The 6,000-nt window shown below is 44.8% G+C and overlaps 1 long non-coding RNA gene across 1 annotated transcript; it reads right to left on the reverse strand.

The window, feature by feature from the left end:
- Positions 1 to 1,779: 1,779 nt before the first annotated feature.
- Positions 1,780 to 4,869, reverse strand: LOC109369168. The gene is made up of 3 exons (XR_002117846.2): positions 3,717 to 4,869; positions 3,169 to 3,626; positions 1,780 to 2,017 (listed from the first exon to the last, which is right to left on the reverse strand). It is a non-coding gene; the product is annotated as an uncharacterized LOC109369168 (long non-coding RNA).
- Between the last annotated feature and the right edge of the window lie 1,131 nt (positions 4,870 to 6,000).

A 6,000-nucleotide genomic window follows, 5' to 3' on the forward strand; every position in this document is an offset into this window, starting at 1 on the left:
AAAATCCAGACGCAATAACCAAAACCAAAAGCCTTGGTACAAAGGCCTTAGGATGGGGAGTTCAGAGAGAAAACCGAATTTTTTTAGAGGTTCACGGGAAAAAGACTCAACAGATCACAGAGATTCTATAACCACAATCCCAACCTGACTGAGGCCAAACCCTTGGCTGTACTGGGCCTCCCCAGCACAGGTGAGAAGACATGCTGTGGCAGGAGGAAACACTGAGTACAGCGCTTGTTAAATACAACAAGCTCATGTCTTTGCAAATATATCAAGTGCTTTGGCCTTCCCAGATCAAGCAGTGGTTTGTTGTTTTCATGCTAATACAAATTCTTGTATTAATAGGAGCATGGCCTCGGGTTTCTCCATCCGTATGGGAAAAAGTTGCTTGTCTGATGGTAAACAAAGAATAGAAGAATCGATCCACTGTCTTCACTTTAAAAAAGATGGTATGAAGCAATAGTGAAGCAATTTTAATTGTGACTGTGTAACACTTGCAATCAGTAAGATCATTTGTGTTCTGTTTTTAGGAATCGGGGCACTAAGGAGTACATACAGCATTAGAAATGCAAAACATGACCGCATGTTCTCAGGATTTTGTCAGCGCTACATGAAAGAGCACTTGTGCTGGGATGCTCAGCTCTGAGGGTATTCTCTGTTCAGAGAGTATTTACAGAGATGTATGAATATTTGATTAATGAGTCATGGTCTCTGGAGAAATTTAATAACTGTACTGCCGTACAAAGCCAGCTCCTCAACTGTTAACACAGCTGCCAATAGTGTCACTGACACTGAAGCCCTTTCTGTATCTAATGTATGCCACGGAGTAAATTCCTTTGTTACAAGAGAATCCATGGGACGCTTGGCTCAGTTTTCCATTCTGAGCTGTTGCTCAGTTTGCAGGCTCAGATTTGTAAAGATTTTTCCAGCGGAAACAACAGTGGCACACGAAGGGCACTGCAGCAGCTCCACCAGGCTGTGTTGTTACCATTACCCATTACCTGAAGGTTGGTTCTGAAGAACTGCTTTAATAGTTCTTGGGTGGAGCAATGTGTTCTGGAGTACTGTGTCCAGGTCTGGAGCTCTCAGTACAAGAAAGACAGGGAGCTGTTGGAGAGGGTCCAGAGGAGGGCCACAAGGATGATCAGGGAGCTGGAGCACCTCCCCTACAAAGACAGGCTGAGGGAGCTGGGCTTGTTCAGCCTGGAGAAAAGAAGGCTGCAGGGTGACCTCATTGCAGCCTTCAGTACCTAAAGGCAGCCTACAAACAGGAGGGGAGTCAACTCTTTGAAAGGGTAGATAACAGCTGGACAAGGGGAAATAGTTTGAAGTTGAGGGAGGGGAGATTTAGATTGGATGTCAGGGGGAAGTTCTTTGCTATGAGAGTGGTGAGCTGCCCAGAGAGGCTGTGGATGCCCCGTCCATCCCTGGAGGTGCTCAAGGCCAGGTTGGATGGGGCCCTGGGCAGCCTGGGCTGGTATGAGATGCGGAGGTTGGTGGCCCTGCATGTGGTTGGGGGGTTGGAGCTTCGTGATCCTTGAGGTCCCTTCCAACCCTGGCCATTCTGTGATTCTGTGTGCCTGAAACAGGTCTTAGCACTGCCCAAATTGCTGTCTTCACTGACTATTTTTACTATATTCTGTAACAGCATATTCAATCTGCAGATGAAATAAAACCCATCGAAGCTGTTTGTTGTGCACGTACCTTATACTTGTGTGATCCAGTTTATAAAATAGAAGACAAACAATGGATGAAAACACTGTTGCACTGCAGACTGACCTGGCAAATGCTTCCGTCCATAGCGAGTGAGGAGAGGCTGCTCAGAGCTACGAGGCCTGCAGGACAGAGCATGCTGCCATTGCAGAAGTGTTCCTCGTTTCTGTTGAGCCGTTTCCCTAAGAAGAATTCACCACTAATTGCATCATCTCTCCATTTTTATTCCTCATACCCATGAAGAGATCCATTTCCACTTCTGAAGTTCGGTGTAGATTTTAGTGGTGTTACTGCAGTTCAGCTGCTTTAAATAATAGGGGGAAAAACGTCAAAAAAAGATAAATTTAGTGCAGAGGCTTTCACTGGAAGCTTTAACTGCAGGTGAGAATTATACATGCTATGCAGAATTTCCTGCAACACTTCTCCTTAGGGCCACAATGCATTACAGCAGACGTATAATGAAGCTGCTATAAAATCCGTGGTAATTAAGGGGGATTTGACAGTAATTGCAACAGTGAATCAACTTAATTATTACCTGCTTCAAAGAGAGCTAACCTGATGTTATAATCTAACCTTTCCTACTTCCAAAATGAGAGATTAAACAAGTATATGCAGTATTTAAGAATTAAATCTGTTGAGACAGAATTCTATTAATATACTTTTTATATACATTTTTATCTATATGTGTGTATATAGATACAAAGCAGCTGCAAGAACAGCACCATAACCTGACAAACTGCAGATACAAGGTTTGTATGCATTCATAAAATAAACAGAACCTCTCTGCATCTCCGAGGCAAGCCAGCTCCTCTGCTATCTCCTGAAAGCACTGGGACCTATTGCAAGGCCGCTGCTATAAAACGCTACGACACACACAAGCCTAGTTCCTTGAACAGCCTTGTAAAGGGGATGTGATGGATGTATTGTCTTCTTGTGCTTAATTTTAAGCAAACTATTCTGGAACACACCTAAGGTGTGCTGTAAAGCTGCAGAATGAGGAGCTGCTGGCAGCACTCAGGTTGCACATCCTGATATGGCTACAGCAGCAAACCCTTGGCAGTGAACATGCTGTAGGGGAGTCTCAAGTTTTATACAGCATATCTACTTCACCCAAAACTGGTTTGCTGGTTTTCAGTGATCTGCCCTTGAATGAGAACGAAGCTTCTTATGATATCTTTCAGTTGTTTTGAAGCTGAGACCAGGAGCAGAGACTCTATGGATTACAGAACAGCCGAGTCCAAACCTCCAGATGCTTCCTCACCCTGTGCCTTCAGACCATCAGCACCAGGCTGACAAGATGTTGGCCTATTCACTTCTACCATGACCAATTCAGCAACTTCACCTGCAGCATCGTGGAGGTGAACCTCGTGCCACCCTCCCAAGGCCTGTTAGGTGAGCCCGTAAGTACAACCATTCCCTTTGCCTGTCTTTTCAGAGCTTTTCTGGATGCATTACCTGAGAGCAGGGCATGGTCCAGCAGTGCCACTGGTCCAGCTCTCCCCCAGGCTGGGACAGCAGCACTACAGGCGCTTCAGCAGCAGCATTCTGGAAGATAAGAGGTAAAATAAAGCACTGCCTTCAGAAAGTGAGAGGTGGGCATCAGCATCATGAAAACAACACAGCAACTCTCACACGTGGTTCATGTGCAAACCTGACAAGATTGCTTCAGTTCTGCTCTGATGAGGGGCTTCACAGTGCAGGAGAAGCACTGACCCACCCCTGCCCTTACAACAAATCTACCAACATTTGCTTCTTCTTGTTATGTTGAGAAATGATAAATTAAAACAACCTCCTGTTATTTTGTTTGTTTTGGGTCTCCTAGCCCATCACATGCTGCTATTAATAACTAATTTTTATTACTACAGACCTGTTTTCAAGGAGGTAACAAGCTGACAGCATTGAATAGACAAATCCTGAAGAGAGAATTAATTTTTTATTGTTATTTTGTTGTTGTTGAAGATATCATCTCCCTGAATACATAATTTAGCAAGAACAAAGCCTACCATTGCATTAAACCAAAGCCAACCCATCTTTGGTGCACAATAAGAAGACTACAGCTGTTGAATGCTATAATGGAAACTTAAAAGTCTGCCAGGCTCCAGCTAGTAGCGTACAGTAAAAGGTTAAAAAAAAAAAGAAGCCAACTCAGCTTGTTAGCTGTATCAACCTCACTCTGTTGCTCACCTTGTGACTGGAATTTAAGAATACCTAACCTGCAGAGGAAAGCTGACTGATTTCTTTCTGCCAGTAATTAATTGCATCTGTAAACTGCAGAAGCACCTGGGTGCTCACCTGGGGACAGGTGCTTCCCACCCACAGCTGGCACTGAGGCTGCTGCTTGGTGAAGGTGCCCCTTTCTGACACCACTAAGATCCTGTCCAACCACCAGACTCAGGCTCTGCCATAAGCTGGACAAACTAAATACATCTGAGCACCCTCCATCAAACCAGCTCATTTCTCTCAAGAAGGAATCCCTCTGTGCTGGTGGAGACTATGCGCTTCAAGGGAGGTATTTACCCACGAACCACTGCTTCTTATGGTCATTAACTGCCTTCAGCTGCCATATGTAATTGGCATTAAAATACCCAGATAAACACCTGCACCTTCCTTTTTGCAGTCCTTGAGCAATGATATGCTCTTATGCTGACACCTAGGATGTTTTTCCTAGGAGTTGATACTGCTCTCCTTACTGGAGCACGTGGTGAGGTGCTGGGGCTCTCATACTGGTTGCAGTGGTGGATCTCTGCTCCTGTGTGAGTGGAGGAAATGGTGCACTTTAAATAACAAACTTCTGCTGGTGCCTTTTGTTGTCTTTACAATGCATTTTAAAATAAATGAGTGATTAACACAGGCAGAAGTACTTAAGGTGCATGCTCAGTAACTATTTTTTCATAACGTATTAATGGATTCAGAGTTGAGCTCCACTAAAATCTGGATTTATTAGAAACGCTCCATGCATTTCAATGCAGTTTTCCCCATGAATCTCGATATCTTACATTATTTCAATAGAGCTGACCCTCTGATTCATTAGAAATGCTCCAATATAACCAATGGAGCATTTCTAATGATTCTGGTTTTACAGCAAATCCAAGGGTCAGCTGTACTGAAAACAATAGTGCTAACCTCTAGGTTTATTAGTAAAATGCGTCGTGTCCCAGTGGAGCATTTCTAATAAATCAGATAAATAGGGATCTCCCAGAAAAAAAATAACTGTTGAAATAGACAAATGGATTTCCTATTAGTGAGATCGTTTAAAAACAAAGACTGTTTTTTAAATAGGCTTTTTTGGTTGTTCATCCTACTGTAATCCCCTCCTACCTGGAGTTTGGCTTTTTGGCACTAAAGAGTTGGTGAATGTTCTTTGTGTGACAGTCGTTGTCGTTGGAAGGGATCTTTAAAGGCCATCTGGTCCCACACCCCTGCAATGAACAGGGACACCTACAGCTCCATCAGGTGCTCAGAGCCCCGTCCAGCCTGACCTCCTAATGCCATCTGGCTGAGGAATGAGCACTGCTGTCTCCAGCTGCCAAGCACTTCATCTCACCAAAGAAGCCAAGGTATGGCAGACCTGATGGCATGGGTGCTGCAGGATTTGGGCTCAGGGTTTTCTGCTGGGAGCTGGGGCTGCATCCTTTTGCTCTCTGCTTGCTGCCTCCCTCATAGCAATGGGGAGGAAGGGTGAGTGGAACAGCTCGGTTGTGGGTGAGCAACTTACTTTCTGGAAGTCTTCTAACTCTAGAAAGCTGCCACAAAAGGAATGGGCACCACACCAAGCCATGAAAAGGCAGTTCTCATACATACCACCACGACAGGCCTATTTCAACAGAGCAGAGTCCTGCACTGTTCTGTGCAGAAGCTGCGCTGATCCTGGTAGGAGTACATAGCAGTGCTTCGTGGTAAGCTGAGACCGTGCTTCCTGCATAAGAGATAAAGGGTTGGAGAAGTAATTTCAGTGACTTCAGATGCGGGTAGAATGATCCTTATGATCCTTATTTACTCTGTACTGTCTGGATAATTCCCTGTGGTTCAGCTCCTGCACATAAACCACAGCTACAGCATCTGGACTCCCTGCTCCCTCTGGGTGAGCAGCAGCTCCTTGGCCAGAAGCCAGCTTGTCTCGCTTGGAACACTTTTCTTGTCCCCTTCACTGCGCTCCCCAGCAACTTTAAGAAATCTGCTGACCAGTTCCTCTGCAAACCTGAAAATAAAACATGCTGCAGCAGTGACAAATCCACAAAAAACAGAAACTCCACTTTAAAAATGATTGGTGTCTGAGTGTGTCAGGCT

The sequence above is a fragment of the Meleagris gallopavo genome, chromosome 10 (assembly GCF_000146605.3).
Source record: "Meleagris gallopavo isolate NT-WF06-2002-E0010 breed Aviagen turkey brand Nicholas breeding stock chromosome 10, Turkey_5.1, whole genome shotgun sequence".
Classification (NCBI taxonomy): Eukaryota; Metazoa; Chordata; class Aves; order Galliformes; family Phasianidae; genus Meleagris; species Meleagris gallopavo.